The sequence below is a fragment of the Pongo pygmaeus genome, chromosome 7 (assembly GCF_028885625.2).
Source record: "Pongo pygmaeus isolate AG05252 chromosome 7, NHGRI_mPonPyg2-v2.0_pri, whole genome shotgun sequence".
Lineage (NCBI taxonomy): Eukaryota > Metazoa > Chordata > Mammalia > Primates > Hominidae > Pongo > Pongo pygmaeus.
In genome coordinates, this window is record NC_072380.2 from 33,921,515 (window position 1) to 33,946,425 (window position 24,911).

At 39.6% G+C, this 24,911-nt stretch overlaps 1 long non-coding RNA gene across 1 annotated transcript in view; it reads left to right on the forward strand.

Annotated features, from left to right (window-relative positions):
- Positions 1–9,474: 9,474 nt before the first annotated feature.
- The window catches only part of LOC129042894 (uncharacterized), a 95,665-nt gene continuing 80,228 nt past the window's right edge, over positions 9,475–24,911 (forward strand). The window contains exon 1 of the long non-coding RNA XR_008504230.2: positions 9,475–9,862. This is a non-coding gene — a long non-coding RNA (uncharacterized LOC129042894). The remainder of the gene's footprint in view (positions 9,863–24,911) is intronic.

Here is a 24,911-nt window from a genome sequence, read left to right on the forward strand (position 1 = left end):
TCCTATCTTCTGAACCCTCCAAACTGTTCCAACCTCTGCCTGTTACCCAGTTTCAAAGTCACTTCCACATTTTTGGTTATCTTTACAGTAACACCCCACTCTACCAGTTCCAGTTTACCGTATTAGTCTGTTCTCATGCTGCTAATAAAGACATACCCAAGACTATGCAATTTATAAAGGAAAGAGGTTTAATTGACTCATAGTTCTACATGGCTGTGGAGTCCTCACAATCATGGCAGAAGATGAAGGAAGAACAAAGGGACATCTTACATGGGAAGTGAGCTTACTGAATATTCAGTTACTGGCTGATGCTGCCTTCCTTGTTCGATGTTTTGATACATGGAATATAAAGCTTTGCAAAAATAGTTAAAAGGAATTGTTGGCTGGGCATGGTGGCTCACGCTTGTAATCCCAGTGCTCTAGGAGGTGATATGGTTTGGCTTTGTGTTCCCACCCAAATCTCATCTTGAATTGTAATCCCCACATGTCAAGGGAGGGACCTGTAATCCCTACCTGTTGAGGAAGGGAAGTGATTGGATTATGGGGGTGATTCCCCCATGCTGTTCTCATGAGTGAATATGATGTTTTTATAAATTGTAGTTTCCCCTGCAGTCACACTCTCTCCTGCTGCCATGTGAGAAGGTCCAAGCTTGCTTTCCCTTAGCCTTCTGCTTTGATTGTAAGTTTCCTGAGGCCTCCCCAGCCATGCAGAACTGTGAGTCAATTAAATATCTTTCCTTTAAAGATTATCCAGTCTCAGGTATTTCTTTATAATAGTGTGAGAACAGACTAATCTAGAAGGCCAGGCAGGAGGATTGCTTGAGCCCAGGAGTTTAGACCAGCCGGGACAACATAGTGAGACCCTGTGTTTCCAAAAAATAAAAAATAAAGTGAAAAAATTAGCCAGGCATGGTAGCACTTACCTGTAGTCCCAGCTACTCGGATGGCTGAGGTGGGAAGATTTTTTGATACCAGGAGTTTAGGTTACAGTGAGCTATGATTGCGCCATTTCCCCCCAGCCTGGGTACAGAGCAAGACCCTGCCTCTCTCTCTCTCTCTCTCTCAAAAAAAAAAAAAAAAAAAAAAAAAAAAGGAATTGCTAGTGTAGAAGAGAAAGTTCTATTCTGAGAACTTACAGTGTTTCATGTGGGTGAAGACAGAAACAGCCTCCTTGAAATTGAAGACCTAGATTTTCATTTTAATTGTAATCATTGACCATTATAATTTGGAAATGTGGGCATAATTTGTCAAAAGATTTATATCAAAAGAGATTCCTCTTTTGGAGATTGTAAAAAGAAGATAGCCATTTTTGTTGTTCACTTAAGATCTGAACTTTCTTAGCTGTGCGCGGTGGCCCATGCCTGTAATCCCAGTATTTTGGGGGGTGGAGGTGGGTGAATTGCTTGAGTCCAGGAGTTTGAGACCAGCCTGGGCAACACGGCGAAACCCTGTCTCTAAAAATAAAATTAAAAAAAGAACCAAACTTCCCGTAAGTGGAACGATAAAACAAAATTATTATACTAGGTTCCAGTAGCAAAATATATTTTCTTGTCATGATACTGATTGATGTGATTGACTCATAGATGCTGACATTTAAGATATTTTCAATGTCCTCTTTCCTTAATAAGCTTTACTTCTTGACTCTCTGAGAGTATCTTTTTTCTTATTCCTGATTGTCCATCTTTTAGGCCAATTTCCAATTTATAATATAACCAGCCACTGAATTCCATGAGGCTGTGAATACCAAGAGGCAGTTTTAAAACACGAAGCAATGCAGCAATAGGGCTCTCTTCTGGCCTCCTCCAGATCTTTTGGGAGACTGAGTACTCTGCACCAATCAGGCAATAGGTGTGACATGCTAAGAAGAAGGCCCAATGCCTCAAATTCACTGCAAGAAAAATAATGATTTTTTTTTTTTTTTTTTTTTTGGAGACAGAGTCTTGCTCTGTCACCCAGGCTGGAGTGCAGTGGTGAAATCTCTGTTCACTGCAAACTCCACCTCCACCTCCACCTCTGGGGTTCAAACAATTTTCCTGCCTCAGCCTCGCAAGTAGCTGGGATTACAGGCCCCTGTCACCATGCTTAGCTAATTTTTATATTTTTAATATAGACGGGGTTTCACTACATTGGCCAGTCTGGTCTCAAACTCCTGACCTCAAGAAATCTACCCTCCTAGGCCTCTCAGAGTGCTGGGATTGCAGACATGAGCCACTGCACTGGCCAAAAGAATGATTCTTCTATGAGGAGGATGCCACTATTTAAATCTCCCCTTCTACTAGGTTAACATTATTCAGAAAATACTCTAAGTTAACTCAATACTTATTGAAAGGATAAAATTGATTGAGTATATCTATATTTTTTACTTTTGATGTTTTTGTCTTGCAAACTTACAGAAGCATAGAGAAGAATAAAAATTCCGGCACCCTCAATTCCACCACTCAGAAGTTTTCAGCAGTAGCATTTGGTGTTCATTATTCTATTTATATACACCATACATGTGGATACAGGGCAAGCAGTAATTTCATAAAATAGAATCAGATCAATATGTTCCTTTTAGTATTAACTTTAGTTTTATATGAAATTAGGAAGAAAAAGAAACAAGTGAATTTATAGGAATTGTTGAACTTATATAAACATTTCTTCACCTCAAGAGTTATTGGTTTTTAAAAGATCTTTTTAAGGTTATGAGAAAAGACTAGGAAGATATTAAGAAACTGAAATCTTTGTGTGTTTTATAACTCCATGTTTCCATTTTTGACAGTATTGAATGACTCCTTGTTATAAAGATGAAGAAATTAGCACTCTGAACACCTCTCCCCACCTCCTTTCCCCTCCCCACCTCTCAACTGCTATTTTTACTGTGTCAGTGTTTATAACATTCTATTTGGCAACCATAATTTTCACAGTTATTTGATTCAAGTCCCATTTTTAAAAACCTTCAAATTCTAAAGATTGTAACACATTTCTTAGTGACATTCCTTCCCCACTGCACTTAGGATTTTGCACTTCTGGAGCTGGCCCTCCCAGCTGCCATCTACACCGCCTGTTCCTTTCATTATTTCTTATACGTTGGTTTCAGTGTGGCCTGGACCAAACAGCATCTTCTTTCCTGGTCTGTCCTATGGTTTTGTTTTTGTTTTTGTTTTTTCTTCTTCTTCAATATTTACTCAACTAACTTCCTGAGAATATCTTATTCTATGAGAATAGATTAATTAAACATATTTGTGGTTTACCATTTGGTAAAATCTATTTTGTTAAAAAAATTACTCAATTAAGTTCCTGACAATATCTTATTCTATAAGAATAGATTCTTTAAACATATTTGTGGTTTACCATCTAGTAAATCATTTTTTCAATATTATTCAACCAACTTCCCAAAAATATCTTATTTTATGAAAATAGATACTTTAAACATATTTGTGGCTTACCATTTGGTAAAATCTGACAGTTGGTAATAAATACAGGTACATATTTTTAAAACATTGGCATAATTGAGGAGTTGAGACATTCTTGTATTTATTTATTTTTATCTTAATTTCTCCATAAGTTATTGGGTACAGGTGGTATTTGGTTACATAACTAAGTTCTTTAGTGGTGATTTGTGAGATTTTGGTGCACCCATCACCCAAGCAGTATATACTGCACCCTATTTGTAGTCTTTTATCTCTCACCCAACTCCCGTCCATCCCCCTAAGTCCCCAAAGTCCATTGTATCATTCTTATGCCTTTGCGTTCTCATAGCTTAGCTCCCACATATCAGTGAGAACATACGATGTTTGGTTTTCCATCCCTGAGTTACTTCACTTAGAATAGCAGTCTCCATCTCATCCAGGTCGCTGCAAATGCCGTTAATTCATTCCTTTTTATGGCTGCATAGAATCCCATTGTATGTATATACCAAAGTTTCTTTATCCACTCATCAATTGATGGACATTTGGGTTGGTTCCATGATTTTGCAATTGTGAATTTTGCTGCTATAAACATGCATATGCAAGTGTCTTTTTCATTTAATGTCTTCTTTTCTTCTGGGTAGACACCCAGTAGTGGGATTGCTGGATCAAATGGTAGTTCAACTTTTGGTTCTTTAAGGAATCTCCACACTGTTTTCCATAGTGGCTGTACTAGTTTACATTCCCACCAGCAGTGTAGAAATGTTCCCTGATCACAGCATTCATGCCAACATCTACTATTTTTTTGATTTTTTGATGATGGCCATTCTTGCAGGAGTAAGATGGTATCGCACTGTGGTTTTGATTTGCATTTCCCTGATCATTAGTGATGTTGAGCATTTTTTCATGTTTGTTGGCCATTTGTGTATCTTCTTTTGAGAATTTTGTATTCATGTCCTTAGCCCACTTTTGGATGGGATTGTTTTTTTCTTACTGATTTTTCAGTTTGTTGTAGATTCTGGATATTAGTCCTTTGTCAGATGTATAGATTATGAAGATTTTCTTCCACTCTGTGGGTTGTCTGTTTACTCTGCTGACTGTTCCTTTTACTGTGAAAAAGCTCTTTAGTCCCAACAATTTATCTTTGCTTTTATACATTTGCTTTTGGGTTCTTGGTCATGAAATCCTTGCCTAAGGCAATGTCTAGAAGGGGTTTTCCAATATTATCTTCTAGAATTTCTATACTTTCAGGTCTTAGATTTAAGTCCTTAATCCATCTTGAGTTGATTTTTGTTTAAGGTGAGAGATGAGGATCCAGTTTCATTTTCCCACATGTGGCTAGCCAGTTCTCCCAGCACCATTTGTTGAAAAGGGTGTCCTTTCCCCATCTTATGATTTTGTTTGCTTTGTCAAAGATCAGTTGGCTGTAAGCATTTGGGTTTATTTCTGGGTTCTCTATTCTGTTCTATTGGTCTATGTGCCTATTTTTATACCGGTACCATGCTATGGTACTGTGGTGACTATGGTGACTATGGCCTTATAGTATAGTTTGAAATCAGGTAGTGTGATGTCTCTGGATTTGTTCTTTTTGCTTAGTTTTGCTTTGCCTATGTGGGGTCTTTTTTGGTTCCATATGAATTTTAGAATTGTTTTTTCCTAATTCTGTGAAGAATGATGGTGGCATTTTGATGGGGACTGCATTGAAATTTTAGATTGTTTTTGGCAGTGTGGTCATTTTCACAATATTGATTCTACCCATCCATGAGCATAGGATGTGTTTCCATTTGTTTGTGTTGTCTCTAATTTATTTCAGCAGTCTTTTGTAGTTTTCCTTGTAGAGGTATTACTGCTCCTTGGTTAGGTATGTCCCTAAGCATTTTATTTTTTTGCAGCTATTGTAAAAGTGGTTGAGTTCTTGATTTCATTCTCCACTTGGTTGCTGTTGGCATATAGAAGAGCTACTGATTTGTGTACATTAATCTTGTATCCAGAAAATTTGCTGAATTCTTTTATCAGTTCTAGGAGCTTTCTGGAGGAGTCTTCAGGGTTTTCGAGGTAAACGATCATATCGTCAGCAAACAGTGACAATTTGACATCCTCTTTACTGATTTGGATGCCCTTTATTTCTTTCTCTTGTCTGATTGCTCTAGCTAGGACTTCCAGTACTATGTTGAAGAGGAGTGGTGAGAGTGGGCATCCTTGTCTTGTTCCAGTTCTCAGAGGGAATGCTTTCAACTTTTCCCTGTTCAGTATTATGTTGGCTGTGTGTTTGTCATAGATGGCTTTTATTACACTGAAGTATGTCCCTTGTATGCCGATTTTTCCGAGAGTTTTAATCATAAAGATGTTGGATTTTGTCAAATGCTTTTTCTGCATCTATTTAGATGATCATGTGATTTTTTAAAAAAATTCTTTTTATGTGGTGTATCACATTTATTGACTTGCATATGTTAAACCATCCCTGCATCCCTGGTATGAAACCCACTTGATCATGATGGGTTATCTTTTTGATATATTGTTGGATTTGGTTAGCTAGTATTTTGTTAAGGATTTTAGCATCTATGTTCATCAAGGATATCAGTCTGTAGTTTTCTTTTTTGGTTATGCCCTTTCCTGGTTTTGGTATTAGGGTGATGCCGACTTCAGAGAATGATTTAGGGAGGTTTCCCTCTTTCTCTATCTTGTAGAATGGTGTCAAAAGAATTGGTACCAATTCTTCTTTTAATGTCTGGTAGAATTCTGCTGTGAATCCATCTGATCCTGGACTTTTTTTTTGTTGGTAATTTTTAAATTACCATTTCAGTCTCGCTGCTCGTTATTGGTCTGTTCCAGGTATCTAATTCTTCCTGATTTAAGCTAGGAGAGTTGTATTTTTACAGGAATTTACCCATCTCTTCTAGATTTTCTAGTTTATGTGCATAAAGGTGTTCATAGTAGCCTTGAATGATCTTTTGTATTTCAGTGGTGTCAGTTGTAATATCTCCCGTTTCATTTCTTAATGAGGTTGTTTGGATTTTCTCTCTTCTTTTCTTGGTTAATCTTGCTAATGGTCTGTCAATTTTATTTATCTTTTCAAAGAACCAGCTTTTTGTTTCATTTAGCTTTTGTATTTTTTTTTGTTTGTTTCAGTTTCATTTACTTCTGCTCAGATCTTAGTTAGTTCCTTTCTTCTGCTTGGGTTAGGTTTGGTTTGCTCTTGTTTCTCTAGTTCCTTGAGGTGTGTCCTTAGAAAGTCAGATTTTGCACTTTCAGTCTTTTTCATGTAGGCATTTAGGGCTATGAACTTTCCTCTTAGCACCACCTTTGCTGTATCCCAGAAGTATTGATAGGGTGTGTCATTATTGTTGTTCAGTTTGAAGAACTTTTAAATTTCCATCTTGATTTCATTTTTGACCCAATGCTCATTCAGGAGCAGGTTATTGAATTTCCATGTATTTGCATGGTTTTGAACATTCCTTTTGGAGTTGATTTCCAGTTTTATTCCACTGTGGTCTGAGAGAGTGCTTGATATAATTTCAATTTTCTTAAATTTATTGAGGCTCATTTTAGGGCCTATCATATGGTCTATCTTGGAGAGAGTTCCATATGCTGTTGAATAGAATGTATTCTACAGTTATTGCGTGAAATATTCTGTATGTAACTGTTAAGTGCATTTGTTCCAAGGTATAGTTTAAATCCATTGTTTCTTTGTTGACTTTCTGTCTTGATGACCTGTCTAATGCTGTCAGTGGAGTATTGAAGTCCCCCACTATTATTGTGTTGTTGTCTATTTGTCTATTATGTCATTTCTTAGGTCTATTAGTAATTGTTTTATAAATTTGGGAGCTCCAGTGTCAGGTGCATATATGTTTAGGACTATGATATTTTCCTGTTGGACAGGCCTTTTACTATTATATAATGTCCCTCTTTGTCTTTTTAAACTGCTCTTGCTTTAAAGTTTGTTTTGTCTGATATATGAATATCTACCCCTGCTCACTTTTGGTGTTCATTTGCATGAAATGCCTTTTTTCACCTGTTTATATTAAGTTTATTGAGTCCTTATGTGTTAGGTGTCTCCTGAAGGCAGCAGATAATTGCTTGGTTAGTTCTTATTCATTCTGCCATTCTGTATCTTTTAAGTGGAGCATCTAGGCCATTTACATTCAATGTTAGTATTGAATTATGAGGTACCATTGCATTCATCATGTTATTTGTTGCCTCTGTACCTTTGTTTTTGCTTTTTAACTTGTATTTTTGTTTTATAGGTCCTGTGAGATTTATGTTTTAAAGAGTTTTGATGTGTTTCTAGGATTTGTTTCAAGATTTAGAGCTCCTTTAAGCAGTTCTTGTAGTGGTGAATTGGTAGTGGTGAATTCTCTCAGCATTAGTTTGTCTGAAAAAGATTGTATCTTTCCTTCATATACGATGCTTAGTTTCAGTGGATACAAAATTATTGGCTGATAATTGTTGTTTGAGGAGGCTGAAGATAGGGCCTCAATCCCTTCTAGCTTGTAGGATTTCTACTGAGAAATCTGTTGTTAATCTGTTAGGTGTTCATTTATAGGTTACCTGGTGCTTTTGTCTCACAGCTCTTAAGGTTCTTTCCTTCATCTTAACTTTGGATAACCTGATGACAATGTGCCTAGGTGTTCATTTATAGGTTACCTGGTGCTTTTGTCTCACAGCTCTTAAGGTTCTTTCCTTCATCTTAACTTTGGATAACCTGATGACAATGTGCCTAGGTGTTGATCTTTTTTGTGATACATTTTGCAGTTGTTCTTTGTGCTCTTGTGTTTGGATGTCTAGGTCTCTAGCAAGGCTAGGAAAGTTTTCCTCAATTATTCCCACAAATATGTTTTCCAAACTTTTATATTTCTTTTCTTTCTCAGGAACATCGCTTATTCTTAGGTTTGGTTGTTTAACATAATCCAAGACTTCTTGGAGTCTTTGTTCACATTTTCTTATTCTTTTTTCCTTTGTCTTTTTTGGATTGGGTTAATTTGAAGACCTTGTCTTTGAGCTCTGAATTTATATCTTCTACTTGTTTAGTTCTATTGGTGAGGCTTTCCAGAGCATTTTGCATTTCTAAAGTGTATCCAATGTTTCCTGAAATTTTGATTTTTTTATTTATGTTATCTATTTCCTTGAATATTTATCCCTTCACTTGTATCATTTTTGGATTTCCTTGCATTGGGTTTCGCCTTTCTCTGGTGCCTCCCTGATTAGCTTAATAACTAACATCCTAGATTCTTTTTCAGGTAAACCAGGGGTTTCTTCTTGGTTTGGATCCATTGTTGGTGAAGTAGTGTGATTTTTGGGGGGTGTTAAAGAGCCTTGTTTTGTCATATTAGCAGAGTTAGTTTTCTGGTTCCTTCTCATTTGAGTAGACTCTGTCAGAGGGAAGGTTTAGGCCAGAAGGCTGTTGTTCAGATTCTTTTGTCCCACGGGGTGTTCCCTTGATGTAGTACTCTCCCCCTTTCTCTATAGATGTGGCTTCCTGTGAGCCAAGCTGCAGTCATTGCTATCTCCCTTTTGGGTTGAGCCACCCAGCAAGTCTACCTGGCTCCGAGCTGGTACTGGGGTTTGTCAGCACAGAGTCCTGTGATGTGAACCATCTCTGGGTCTCTCAGCTGTGGATACCAGTGCCTTTTTCAGTGGGGGTTGCAGAGGGGTGAAATGGACTTTGTGAGGGTTCTTAGCTTTGGTGGTTTAATGTTCCATTTTTGTGCTGGTTGGCCTCCTGCTAGGGAGGTGGTGCTTTTCAGAGAGCATCAGCTGTGATAGTATAGAGAGGAACCAGTGGTGGGCAGGGCCCTAGAACTCCCAAGATTATATGCCCTTTGTTTTCAGCTACCAGGGTGGTTAGGGAAGGCCCATCACATGGGGACAGGGCTAGGCATGTCTGAGCTCAGATTCTCCTTGGGCAGGTCTTGCTGTGGCTGCTATGGGGGATGGGGGTGATGTTCCCACATCAATGGAGTTGTGAACGTAGGAGGATTATGGCTGGCTCTGCAGAGTCATGCAGGTTGTCAGGGAAGTGGGGGAAAGACGGCGATCATAGGCCTCACCCAACTCCCACACAAACCAAAGGGCTGGTCTCACTCCCACAGTGCTCACACTAACAGCCTCGAGTATGTTTCCAAGCAGTGGGTGAGCAGGGCCTGAGAACTTGTCCCAGGCTACCTGCCTCCCAGCTGTGAAAAAAAAGGGCTTGGTTCTTCCCCCACCTATGGAGTCTGCACACCAGTTTCATGCCTTCCCCCGACTTCTAGCCAGGAGAGTTTTTATCCAGTTCAAATTGTTACAAAGTTTAGCTGGAGATTTCCTTCTCCCTGTGGCATTTTCCTCCCGCTCCTCTGGCTGCCCTCTCCAAGGATCCCTGTGGTGCCAGGCAGGAATGGGCTGCTTGGGGACCCAGGGAGTTCCCAAGGACTTTCCTGCTGCTTCCTCTACCGCTGTATTTCGTTCGGCTGTCTAGATTGACCCAGCTTCAGGTAAGGTCGGAAACTTCTCCCACAAACAGACCTTCAGTTTCCCCAGTGGGGGTTGTGTTCAGCAAAGGAGGATCTCCTTTTCCTACTTCTGCAACTGGGGTACTCACTGTATTTGGGGTGTCTCCCAGGTCCTGTAGGAGCAATCTGTTTCCTTCACAGGGTCTGTGGGTCCTCTCAGGATTCCTGGTTTGTTCTTGCAGTTGATCTGGAGGTAAAACTCACAATGCGAGCTTCCGCGTGCTGCTCTGTCTGTCCAAGTCAGAGCTTCAATCTAGTCCTGCCTCTTGTCTGCCATGATTGCATTTTATAGTTTAAAAAACACTTTATTTTATTTGCAAGAACAGATGCTCTTTATATGTAGCTTAGAAAATGTAGACAGAAAGAAAACAGTAAATCTCTCCCACAATCCTATTATCCAAGGATAAGAATTCTTAAATATCTTAGACACTAGGTTATTTGGTATTCTTAAAATTTTCTTTCTATTCACAGAAAAATACCTATTTGTCTTTAAAAATAGAAATATGATTATACTACAATATTGTTTGTAACCTGATTTTTTAAACTCCATATATTGAAAAATATTTTCATTTATTGTTTTAAAAAAGCGTAGCCTTCTATACTAATTCAGAAAATGTCAGAATCAGGATGCGCTGAAAAAATACTCCCATTAAGTAATATAACACTTTTATTTTAAAAAGGATCCAAGAACTTTACCTGCATTATTAATTTTATCAAACACACACACACACACACAAACACACACATGCTCAAAAGCGTGAAGTAGTGAGGAGCATCGGTAACTTGTTTTATTCTTTTTTTAGAATAAGATCTGAGACAGATAATTACTTGCATAGAAACAGTGATTGCGGGATTTTCTGACTTCAAGTGTCTCTTTCATTAAAATACAACTCTTCCCCTGCCACATCAATGGTTATTTGCATATATCATGGGAAAACACTTTCTGATATTTCATAAGAGCTTCTAGATATCTCAAATGCACAGTGTTAGCTAGGAAAAACTTTCTATATTTTATCTGCCCTGGTTTCAGCATTGTTTAGTGAAAGCCTAATCTGTGGTATGAGGACATATTTTAGTGTAAATTAATTTCACTGACCATTCAGCCCCCACAGTAGTGGTTATTCATTACTTTAATTCATCTATAGACCACGCTTGGAGTTGAAGATTCTGGAGTAACTCTGAGGTCCACAGGTAGGGACCTCAGAGGGAGGCATCTCTCTTGCATTTGTTTTAATAAGGTCATTAATCCCATTCATGAGGGCTCAGCCCTCAGGACTTAATCCCCTCCTAAAGGCCCCACCTCTTAATGCTATCACGTGGGTGATTAAGTTTTAATGTATGAATTTTGGGGGACACATTCAGGCCATAGCATTCTACCCCGACCCTTTAAATTCATGTCCTTCTTACATGTAGAATATATTCATTCTATCCTAGTAGCCCCAATTAACTCATTCTAGCATCAACTCAAAAATTTTTATCTAAATTAGATATAGAAGACTTAAGGTAGAGAGACTTCTGCTGATATGGATGGAGGTTGCATAGGGATCTAGGCACTTTTCTTTACTTTGGACTAAGTATGCAGATCAAATGGAGAGAAAGAAATAAGTGAGTGCCTGTGTTAGTTTTCCAGGGCTGCTGTAACAAAGTACCACAAACTGGGTGGCTAACAACAATAGATGTGCATTCTTTCACAGTCCTGGATGCTGCAAGGCCAGAATCAGGTGTCAGTAAGGCTATGCTCCCTCTGAGAGTCTAAATAGAATCCTTCCTTGCCTCTTCCTAGCTTTGATGGTGGCCATTGATCTTTGGTGTTCCCTGACTTGCAGCTGCATAGCTCCAATCTCTGCCTCCATCTTCATGTGGCATGCTTCCCTTGTATGTTCACACTGTCTTCTTACATGGACAGCAGTCCTGTTGGATTAAGGGCCCACCCTCCTCAAGTATGACCTCGTTTTAACTAATTGCATCTGCAATGGCCCAGTTTCCAAATAAGTTGCATTCTGAGGTACTGGGGGTTAGGACTTCAATATATCTTTTTGGGGGACAAGATTCAACCCATGACAAATAGCATAACAAATGTCCCTTAAATACTAGCTTTGGTGACACTGGAGGAAGAAAATGAAAAAGAAAAAGAAATACTAGGTTTGGATGTAAAGATTCATAAAGTAATGGTGAATGTCACAGCAGCCATTACTATGCTTTTCTTGCCTTTTTCCAAATCTACACTTTCTTGATGACAGTGAGGAAAAGGGCAAAAGAAATGATATGATATTTGGTTTTCTGAGAAATAATGACCCTTATAAGGTCTAGTTGTCAGAGGTCATTTTTAAAAATAAATACAAAGCCTGTCATTAGTGTAGCCTTTTACAGTTTACAAAATGCTGTCACAGACATTATCACTTTTATCCTGATAACATTCCTGTGAATTGGATAATGCAGGTATTCCCATTTTCTCCATTTTACAAAAGTGGAATCAGATTAAAGCAGGTTCCATAGCTGATAAATTGTGGCCTTGTGACATCAGATTACTTTTTCATACTACCCACCATACCTCAGGAAATGCAAAAAAATCACTCTCTTTTCTGTGGTGTCCTACATTATATTTTGCAGGTATATACAGCTATTTCCTTAGGACACATCAACCTGGGAAAATTTTGGGGAAGCAATAGAATAATAAACCCATCAATTCTTGGGAATGGCTGAGAAACATTCTCCCCAGATTTTTCAAGTGCCTAGGTGCTTCTAGATGGTTTTAGGGTTTTCTGTTCAATTGGCAAATTTAACATGTAGCCTATGCTTTTCTTCAAGGCTTTCTCTCCATGTCTAATGAATTATATGCACACATTAATCTATACAGGCTGCCTTAGTCTATTTGGAGTTTTGTAACAAAAGACCTTAGACTGGGTAATTTACAAACAACAGACATTTATTGCTCACAGTTGTGGCAGCTGGGAAGCTCAAGGCACCAGCAGATTCAGGGTCTAGTGACAGCTTTCTGTTTCATAGAAAGCACCTTCTTGCTGTGTCCTCACATGGTGGTAGGGAAGGAATAAGCAAGTCTCCTTAGGGCTCTTTTATAAGGGCACTAATCCCATTTATGAGAGTAAAGCCTTTCTGACCTAATTACCTCTTAAAGGCCCTACCTTCTAATACCATCACCTTGGAGGTTAGGTTTTTATATTGGTCTATTTGTGCTGTGATATAGTTTGTATGTGTGACCTCTCCAAATTTCATGTTGAAATTTGATAACCAGTGTTGGAGATGGGGCCTGGTGGGAAGTGTTGGGGTCATGGGGGCGTATTCTTCGTAAAAAACTTGGTTGCCTTCCCTGCAGTAATGAGTGTGTTCTCACTCTATTAGTTTACCTGAGAGCTGGTTGTTTGAAAGAGTGTGACACGTCTCCTTCTCTCTCTCTACTCTCTTTCTTGCCATGTGACATGTCTTCTCCTCTGTTGCCTTCCGTCATAATTGGAAGCTTCCTGAAGTCCTTACCAGAAGCAGATGCCAGTGCCATGCTTCTTGTAAGCTTGGAGAATTGTGAGCCAAATAAACTTCTTTTTCTTATAAGCTACCTAGCCTCAGATATTCCTTTATAGCAACACAAAATGGACTAAAACATGCTGGTATAACAAAATACCACACACTGGGTAATTGTAAACAGATAAATGTATTTCTCACAGTTATGAAGGCTGGGAAGTCCAAGATCAGGCTGCTCATAGGTTCAGTGTCTGGTGAGGGCCCAGTCTTTGCTTCCCAGATGGTGTCTTGTACCCTGTGCCCTCACATGATGGAAAAGATAGAAGCACAAAAGGGAGGGAAGCATCTCTCTTGCATTTGTTTTAATAAGGTCATTAATCCCATTCATGAGGGCTCTGTCCTCAGGACTTAATCTCCTCCTAAAGGCCCCCCCTCTTAATGCTATCACATGGGTGATTAAGTTTTAATGTATGAATTTTGGGGGACATATTCAGACCATAGCGTTCTACCCTGACCCCTCAAACTCATGTCCTTCTCACACGTGGAATATATTCATTCTATCCCAATAGCCCCTATTAACTCATTCTAGCATCAACTCAAAAATTTTTATCTGAATTAGATATAGAAGACTTAAGGTAGGATTCATCCTGAGACAAATTATCTTTCCAGCTGTGAACGTATAGAATTAAACAAGTTATGTTTCCAAAATACAATTGTGGTACAGGTGTAGGATAGCAACAGGAATAAACTGGAAAGAAGAAAGGAGTAACTGGCCCCAAGTAAGTCCAACATACAGCAGGACAAACAACACTAAACCTTGAAGATTGAGAATCATTTTCTTTGACTCCATGCCCTGCCTTCTGGACACACTGGGGCAGGGGTTGGATACCTGAGGCTCCGGGCAGCCCTGCCACCATGGCTTTTCTGAGTTTAGCTCACTCAGCAGCAATCAGGGGTTGGAGTTGGGTGCCTGCAGTGCTCCCACACTGGCACTGAATGCTGGTAGTTCTATAGGTCTGGAGTCTTGGCAGACATCCTGCTCTCATGGCTCCACTAAGTACAGCTCTACTGGGGTCTCTCTGGGGTGGTTTCAACCCCATAGCTTTGCTAGGCATTGCCATGGCTCAGACTCTATGGTGGCCCTGCCTCTGTGGCAGTTCTCTGACTGGGCCTCAAGGCTCTTGGAGGCATTCTTTGAAATCTAGGTAGAGGTATTTATGTCTCCATAGCTTCTGTACTCTGCATGCTTGCAGAGTTAGCACTACATGGATGCTACCAAGGCCTACCTTTTGTGTCCTCTGGAGTGACAGCTGAAGCCACACTTGGGCTTTGCTTGAGCCACAGCTGGGGCAGCCAAGGGATACTGCACCAGAATGTGGGGAGCAGAGACTTGAGATGGCTCTGGACAGTGAAACTCAAGGTCCCACAGGAGCCCGGGTCCTTCCTTTGAAACCATTCTGTTCTCAAGGCCGTGGAACTCTGGGCCTGTGATGGAAGTGGCAGTACTTATAATCTCTGAAATGACTTCAGGGTCATTCTTCCCTTGTGTTGATGAATAGTATCTGTCTTTTTTCTGTCCATACTAATTCCTTATCAAACAGTAGCTTGGCCATGCCCTTGGTATTCTCTTCCAAATATACTTTGTTATTCCTCACAATCTGGCCAGGCTGAAAGTTTTCTACATCTTTAAGTTCTGCTTTTTTAAAAAAATTATAAATTCTGTCTTTAATTCATTTTCTTCTTGCATTTTACTCTAAGCAGTCAAGTGAAGCCAGATAACTCCTCCAATACTTTGCTTGTAATTTTTTTCCACCAGATATCCTAGTTCTTTGCTCACAAGTTCTGCCTTCCACAAAGCATTAGGACATGGATACAATTCAACCCAGTTCTTTGCAACTTTATAACAGGGGTAGTCTTTCTTCTAAGAAAGGCTATTTCTGTTACAGGTTTCTGTGTAAGACCTCATCATAATTGTCCTCCCTTGCTCCCTCCCTTCCTTCCTTCATTCCTTCCTTTCTTCCTTCTTTTTTGAGACTGAGTCTCGCTCTATCACCCAGGCTAGGATGCAGTGGTGCGATCTCTGCTCACTGCAACCTCCACCTCCTGGGTTCAAGTGATTCTCCTGCCTCAGCCTCCTGAGTAGCTGGGATTACAGGCACCTGCCACCACGCCCAGCTAATTTTTGTATTTTTAGTAGAGATGAGGTTTCACCATGTTGGCCAGGCTGGTCTCGAACTCCTGACCTCAAGTGATCCACCCACCTTGGCCTCCCAAAATGCTGGGATTACGGGCATGAGCCACCGCACCTGGCCTACTGTCCATATTTCTGTCAACATTCTTATCGTGACCACTTAAGTAATCTCTAAGCAGATTTAGGCACTCCCTATAGCTCTTCTCTTCTTCTGAGCCCTCACCAGAATAGCTGTTTATGGCTCAGCCTCTACTCATTATCCAGTTCCAAAGATGCTGCCACTTTTTTAGATATTCATCATAATAACATAGCACTCACAGTACCAATTTTTGTCTTAGTCCATTTGTGTTGCCATAACAAAATAACACACACTGGGTGATTTATAAACAGATACACTTATTGTCACAGGTATGGAGGCTGGGAAGTCCAAGATCAAGGTGCTGGTAGATGCAGTGTCTGGTGAGGGCCTGGTCTTCGCTTCCAAGATGGTGCCTTGAATACTGCATCCTTGCATAGTGGAAAGGATGTGAAGGCAAAAGGGAGGGAGACAGCTTCCTTACGCCTGTTTTATGAGGCTATTCATCTCATTCATGTGATTTCAACTTGTGAATTTTGGGGGAACACAAATATTCAGCTCATAGTATCCCCTATATCTTACACAAAAGGTAGCATACTACAGTCTTTTGGACCTTGCTTTTTTCACTTAACAATGTATCTTGGAAGTCTTTACATAACAGTGTATTGAGATCTTCTTCATTCTGTGTTACACTATATAGTATTCTCTTATATGAATGTACTATTAATTATTTAACTTGTTCTCGATTGAAGGGCATCGGGGTTGTTCTAAGTTATTATTATATACAATGCTAGGGGGAAATCATGTACACACATCATTTAGTTAAGTACATATGCAAGTATATCTAGGACAAATTCCCAGAAATGAGATTGCTGGGTCAAAGTATAAATGCGTTTGTTATTTTGATAATTCTTGTCAATTGTCCTCTATAGTAGTTGGGCAAATTTGCAATCCTTGTTGCATGGTATGTATTTCCTCAAAACTTTTGCCAATACAGTACATTGTCAAAATTTTAGATTATTTTCTCAACTTGCTTATGATGAATAAAGTGAGCATCTTTCCATATGTTTAAGGGCCATTTATATTTTCTTTACTGTGAACTGTTAATGTCCTTTGCCATTTTCAGCTGGATTATTGGTTGCTTTTACATTTAGATGCATATTATGGTATTTAATTATCTTAAGTATACAACTAGCAGATGTTCAATGCAAAAAAAAAAAATTAGAAAATAAGAAATGCAAATAACCTTCGAAATATAAAATTACTCTGATAACTCTCCAAATGTGATATATGACTTTTAGGCCTATTTCTGTGTACATACACATTCATTTTTATAATATGCACATTGTCAAGTAATCCCTTTTTTCACTTAATAAATCATGAACACCTTTTTTTTTTTGTTTTTATGAGATGGAATATCTCTCTGTCACCCAGGCTGGAGTGCAGTGGCCTGAACTTGGCTCACTGCAACTTCTACCTCTCGAGTTCAAGCGATTCTCCTGCCTCAGCCTCTGAGTAGTGGAGACTACAGGCATGTGCCACCATGCCCAGCTAATTTTTGTATTTTTAATAGAGATAGAGTTTTGCCATGTTGGCCAGGCCAGTCTCGAACTCCTGACCTTCTGGTGATCTGCTTGCCTTGGCCTCCCAAAGTGCTGGGATTGCAGGTGAGAGCCACCGTGCCCAGCTGATCAACTCTCTTTAGCAACTTAAAATCTTCCTAGAGGCAGGAGATGCTTGGTGCTGGAAGGATGCAGCAAGTTCATGCCCACAGGAAACGGAATGCTTTATACACCAAGGAGACCAAGAACAAACACCAAGTTTGAAGTCATGTGAAAAGAAATTAAATCTTGAGACCCCAAACTCACTTAGCCAAAGGGAAAAGTCAAGCTGCGAACTGAGTCACGCAAAGCTGCCTTCCCCTTTTAGTTCCTAAATAAAATGGCTACTAGATGAAAAGCTACACACCTCCCTCATATTTTGCCCAAAAGGAAATTCCTAGTGATCTGTTAAAGTTCACCATGGCAATGTAAATCGATAACTTATCTTTACAGGTGCAGTCACCCCGCCCACCAGACACAAATGCATATCTGATTGTTCCCCTTCCCCATTTGGTCTATTTTTATCTTATGTAAAATGCAGATTCTCTGCATTTTTCCTCTGCAACATTTGTTTATGTCATCTTATGTAAAAAATGCAGATTCGCTGAGCCAAAGGCATGAATAACTATTTTTTCCTGCCCCCAGCTTACATGAAAATTGTGTACTTCTCTATTTCCTGCCCTTTCCCCTTTACATTTGGAGCCCTCAAAATCATCTTCTGAGAAAGGCATAGACTTGTCTCTTGGGTGTGTCCTTAACTTTGGCAAATATGTCTCCTAAAATGATTGAGACTTGTCTCGTAATTTTTTTCTTGACTGACAGTCAGAAGCAGGAGCAATGATAGGATCTAAAAGGTGAGGCAAGAATTCAAAGATGAGATACTGGCAGGTAAAGGTTAGACCAAGAAAGGGAGAGGAGAGATCCTGGGTTAGACAGTTGTCTCAGAATATGGGTTAATCAGTACTGAGCTCAGTGTGGATTCTCACCTATGTCAGGATAGACTAAGGGCTGAGGCAGGGGTCATATTAGCTTGGTCCCAATCAAGTATTCCAATTCTACCTTAAATGTTACAGGAAAGGGTCCTGATTCAGACCCCAAGAGAGAGTTCTTGGATTTCGCGCAAAAAAGAATTCAGGGCCAGTCCGCAGTGCAAAGCAAAAGCAAATTATTAAGAAAGTAAAGTGGTGAAAGGACAGCTGCTCCATAGACAGAGTGGGATGTTCCTGAAAGTAAGAGGAGGAATGCATCCACCCTAGGTACAATACTCGTATATACGGGGAGATGTGTTCTGCTACAAGAGTTTGTGATAAAGGATTAATGTTCTTAATTACTATATTTTGCAAGAATCGATATTATTATCTTTAAAGCAAAATTAGGAATGCGTTTGTTCTCCAAATATTGGGATATCTGGACACTCCCACGTCTGGGTCTGTTTTAGTAAACATTATTAATTTGTTCCCTTAACTATAAACATCTAGAGGCTAGGAATGTTTAATTTTCTGGGAATGCAGCCCAGCAAGTCTCAGCCTCATTTTCCTAGCCCTCACTCAAAATGGAGTTGCTTCGGTTTGAAGTCCTCTGACATAAATATTTAAAGAGTAATTTCACCAGCACTGTATACCACTTCCTACAAAGAGAAGTTAAAGATTCATTAAGTTACATATATTATCTGGGGATTTGTGAAATATAATTTTCTTAGTCCATCTCTTGCTACCCTTCATCAGTAAAGACATAAAACATCATATCATTGAAATATACAAGATAATTTTTATTTTAATTTTGCCTCTTGCCTTGTGGTTCATATCAGGAAATTTATTATAGCCTTGAGCTTTTGCTCTTCTATGGCTCTCAAGTGTTCTCCTCTCCACCACACACATTCCTTTTGTATTCCCAGTGGTTTTCAAAGTGCGTTCAGTGCTATCACCTAATAGAAATTCCTAGAAATGCTATCACCTGCGTTTCTAGGAATTTCTTAGAAATGCAAATACTCAAGCCCCACCTCAAATCTTCTGAATAAGAAACTCTGTGGGTATCCGCAATCTGCGTTTTAACAAGCTTGCCAGGTGATTGTGTGGTATAATCAGGTTTGATAATTGCTGGTTTAGAACAATAGTCCTTCAACATTTTTGTGAGGAGAAACTACAATGAAATTTTGGTTGGAAAGCAGAGAGGGGCTTTTCATTTAACATTCTGGCAATCCCATGAGACAAGTATGTTTATTCTCAACTTATAGCTGAGGAAACAGAGGCCAGCCCAGAATGGTAAAGCAATTGTCTCAGCTTTTAACAGCTGAAGCTGGGATTTCAACCAAAGTATGCTATCTTCAGAAGAGAGAGGGAAGGCAAGGAGGACAGAGAGAGAAATATGGATGTATGTGTTTCTGTGTGTGTGTCTGTGTGTGTATCAAGGAGAAAGGAAGAAGATCTGTGTATTAACATAGCTAAGGTCCTGGCCCCTACCTCACACCATATACAAAAATTAACTCAGATCAGAAGCAGTGGCTCATGCCTGTAATTACAGTGCTTTGGGAGGCCTAGTGGGAAGGATTGCTGAGGCCAGGAGTTCAAGACCAGGCTTTGCAACATGGCAAGACCCTGTCTCTACAAAAAATAGAGAAAAAAGTAGCCATGCATGGTGATGCATACTTGTAGTCCCAGCTACTTGGGAGGCTGAGACAGGAGGATTGCTTGAGACCAGGAATTCAAGACTGCAGTGAACTATGATTGTGCCACTGCACTCCAGCCTGGGCAACAGAGTAAGACCATCTGTTAAACAAATTTAATTCAGAATGAATCTAAAATTATAAAACTCTTGGAAGGAAATAAATATAGGGGTAAGTCTTTGTGACCTTGGATTAGGCAATGGTTTCTTGGATATGACACAAAAAACACAAGCAAGTAAATAAAAAATAAATTGAATTTCATCAAAATTAAAAATTTTGTGTGGCAAACAATATTATTAAGATAGTAAAATTAGCCCACAGAGCGGGGAAAATATTTTAAATCATGTATCTGATATATGATATGATAAGGAACTTGTATCTGGAATATATGAAGAATTCTTACTATTCAACAATAAGAAACAAATAACTCATTTAAAAAATGGGGGCTGGGTTTGGTGGCTCATGCCTGTAATCCCAGCATTTTGGGAGGCTGAGGTGGGTGCATCACTTGAGGTCAGGAGTTTGAGACCAGCCTGGCCAACACTGCGAAACCCTGGCTCTACAAAAAATACAAAAATTAGCCAGGCGTGGTGGTGCACGCCTGTAATCCCAGCTTTTCAGGAGGGCTGAGGCCCAAGAATCACTTGAACCTGGGAGGTGCAGATTGTAGTGAGCCAAGATTGCGCCACTGCACTCCAGCCTGGGCAACATAGTGAGACCCTGTCTCATAAAAAAGAAAAAAAGGGCAAAAGATTTGAATAGACATTTCTCCAAAGAAGATATACAAATGGCTAATAAGCACTTAAAAAGATGCCCAACATCAATCGTCAGTAGGAAAATGTATATGCAACCTACAATATAATATCACTTCATACCCAGTAGGGTGACTGAAATAAAAATGATGGATAATAATAAGTGTTGGTGAGGATAAGCAGAAATGAGAAGCCTCATACATTGCTGGTAAGAATGTAAAATGATACAGGACTTTGAAAAACAGTTTGGCAGTTTTTCAAAATGTTAAATATAGAGTTACTATTTGACCCAGCAATTCTACTCCTAGATATATACCCAAGAGAAGGGAAAACATTTTTGAAACTAAAAATAAAATCCTAAGCCCCTCACTGACTGAATGGACTCCCTTTTGGCCAACGGGACCCCAGAAAAACCCTAAAAACTGAATTCCTGGCCATGATTGGAAGGGAGGTCAGACATATCTCATTTTATCCCCTCCCTCAACTTTTTTTTGGAGCTAGGTCCTTGCTCTGTTGCCCAGCACATGGATAACTGGAGCCTCAACCTCTTAGGCTCAAGCGATCCTCCCATTTCAGCCTCCTGAGTTGCTGGAAGCACAAGTGTGTGCCATCATGCAAGGCTAATTTTTTAATTTTTAATTTTTGTAGCGACTGGGGTCTCCTCTATTGCCCAGGCTGGTTTTGAACTCCTGAGCTCAAGCAGTCCTCCTGCCTTGCCACCACACTTGGCCTATCCCCTTTCTTGTGGCGTTTAGGCACAACAACAGACCACAGGGCCAGAACCTTAGCTGTATTAACACATAGACCTTTCTTTCTCCTTGATAGACACACACACACACACACACACACACACACACACACATTAATGTTAAATCCTAATTTGAACAAAACTCTTTGTGGCAATAAGGTATGAAATTATAAATAAAACCTAGGGCCATGTAAGACAGGGATTAAGTCATGCCTGCCGGCCAATAATCTTGCTACGTAGCCTCCTTCTCTGAATTTAAAATATTCCTTTCTTCTGACTCCAAGTTTTACAGAGAGCCTTGCTCCTTTAACCAATTGAAAATTAAAGAATCTTGGAATCCACTTATAACCTGTAAGCTCCCCCTCAAGACAGCCCATCTTTTTGGGCCAAACCCATGTATACCTTCCATGTATTGATCTATGTCTTTGCCTGTAACTCCTGCCTCCCTACACCATATTAAACCAAACTGTAACCTGATAGCTGCAGGTACATTTTCTCAGGACTTCTGGAGACTGTGTTTTCCCTGGCAAAAGTCACTCACATTGGCTTAAAATAAACCTCTTTAAAATATTTTGGAGTCCGGTTTTTCTATTAACAATATTTCCAAACAGAAACTTTTAATATGAGTGTTCATCGTACTGTTATTCAAAACACCCCAGGTGGAAACAACCCAAATTCCCACCAGTTGATAAATGGGCCAAGAAATGTGGTATATCCATAAAATGGAATATTATATGGCAATAAAAAGCAATGAAACACTGATATGTGTTACAAAATGGATGAACCTTAAACAAAGTATGCTAAGTGAAAGAAGCCAGACACCAAAGGCCACATATTGTATGATTTCATTTACATGAAATGTCTGGAATAGGCAAATCCAAAGAGACAGAAAATAGATGATGGTTGCCAGAGGTTGAGGGGGAAGGGGGGAAAAAGAGTAATTGCTAATGGGTATGGGCTTTCTTTTTGGGGTGATAAAAATGTTCTAAAATTAGATAGTGATAATGGTTGCATGATTCTGTGAAAATACTTAAGACCATTTAATTGTATACTTTTAAAGAGTGAATTTTATGGTAAGCGTGTTATATCTCAATAAATCTGTGACAAAAAATACAGTTGAGGTCTTGTGATGTAAAAGGGCAGAGCAGGAATAGTTCCTTTATCAGGCCGTGCTCATCTTCCAAGAGAGATCCCTTTGGAATCACAAGGAAGTGGAGTAACTTAGAAAGACTTTGAGATATGTTACTAGATTCCGTTATATTGCTTGGAGACCTCTGCCCTAAAATACTCGTGTCCTGAAGACTTTGCCAAATTAAATTCAGAAAATTAATTTAAACCTGAATTGGGAAAAATACTCAGGAGGAAAGGTATTCATGTCACTGAGCCCCTTTTGACATGATAGACAGAATGAGGAACTGATACAGATGGGATGAATAGGAAGAGATGCCATCAAACTAAGAATGACACGGTGGACTTTGGGGACTCAGGGGGAAAGGGTGGGAAGGGGCTGAGGGATAAAAGACTACAAACTGGGTGTGGTGTATACTGCTTGGGAGATGGGTGCACTGAAGTCTCACAAATCACCACTAAAGAACATACTCATGTAACCAAACACCACCTATTCCCCAATAACCTATGGAAATAAGAGATTTTTTTTTTAAAAAAAGGAAGAGATGCCATCACAAAAAATTTGCAGATTTCATAATTGATGGTATCTTTGCTCATTATTCTGATGAAAGAAGTGAGCTTCTGCCTCTCAGTCCAAATGAAGATGGATGTGTGTATCTGCTGGAAGGTAACAGCATTCCAGCTGGCTGTTGAGCTTAAAGAATCTGGAATTCAGACTTAATCAACAGCAAATACAGTTATCCACGCTCTCTGTTGCTTGTCCAGGTCACCCTGAAGAGGCCACCAGCTGGTGTTTTCAGGATTGAGCTGATGAGATATTGTTATCTGCCAGTCTTCATTTTTAAGCAAAAAAAAAAAAAAAAAAAGATTCAAATGAACATAGGGATTCTTGTTTTTGGCTCTCAAAGTGTGTGTGAAGGTGGAGAAACAGTTTAGAGTTTAAAGGCTGGAGGGTTAGAAAATGGAAGTGCTCACAGGACATCTGCTCCTCTACTAGGTGGAGGAAACATGTCTAAGAAAGGTGTGTACCCCTTCCTCTCCTTTACGTCCCCAATATCTTGGATTAGGTTCTCCCATCTCCAATCCTGTCTCTGAAATGTCCCTTGACAAGTTTATCGGGCTTCACTTTTTTGTTACTCTACTGTAAACATTACTGTTACCACCAGTTTTTTTTCCTTAAGATACAAACTTGAAGCTGTTTCTCCCTTGCCGATGAAAAATCTGTGGTTACTGTTTTGAACCACAGGATAAAGTACAAAGTCTTCACATAGGATTCAAGTTTCTCACCAGGCCACAATATACTTGTCCACTCTTGCTTTCCTGCCACACATCCTAAGTCTCTGCTACATTTAAAGAGTTTAGGGAGTATCTGTAGCTTACTTCCTCTGCCCTCTGTATTCTTATTAATCTTTGAAGGCTCAGCTCAAATATATCTCTTCTAAGAAGACTTTCTGATTCCTCCAAGCAGGATTTAATGCTCCTTGCATGGGGTTCTGACAAGTCTACACTCCTTTTCCTGCACTGAATGCTTGGGAGGGTTGAGTCAGTTTTCCACTCTAGGCTGAATGCCTTGAGACAGACTTTTTTTTTTTGAGACGGAGTTTTGCTCTTGTTGCCCAGGCTGGAGTTCAATGGTACGATCTCGGCTCACCGCAACCTCCACTTCCTGGGTTCAAGCGATTCTCCTGCCTCAGCTTCCTGAGTAGCTGGGATTACAGGCAGGCAACACCATACCTGGCTAATTTTGTGTTTTTAGTAGAGATGGGGTTTCTCCGTGTTGATCAGGCTCGTCTCGAACTCCTGACCTCAGGTGATCCACCCACCTCAGCCTCCCAAAGTGCTGGGATTACAGGTGTGAGCCACCGCACCCAGTCCTGAGACAGACTCTTATTCAGCTAGGTATTCATGTCTAGGCCATTTTATGTTTCTTCTTTCTCTGTCTCTCCATACACATACACACACACACACACACACACACACACACACACACACGGAGAGATCTATATCTGTATCTGTATCTACCCACATTTTCTTTAATGAAGAGGGTAGATACTTGGGCCAGAAATGTAAAAAAAAAAAAAAAAAAAAAAAAAAAAGGCTAAAATGATGAAATTGAGATTGGGGAAAGGTTGTGCTCAAACTGAAATTTGTACCTTTCACTTTTCTCTCTGAAAATGAAGGGCACCAAAAACGAAGGCGCCAAGAATGAAGGCAGTGAGCAATGCCAGAATCATCAGGGGCTTTTGTGATTTGAAAATGGTGCCCTTACCAGGAAATTAAACTGAGCTCATTATCTCATTAACTTTTGACAGGAGAGGGAATATTCCGCTGAAATTATATTATCTTTCTGATATGACAAGTTGGTAACAACCTGGGATTTTGAAAGATGCTTTGTT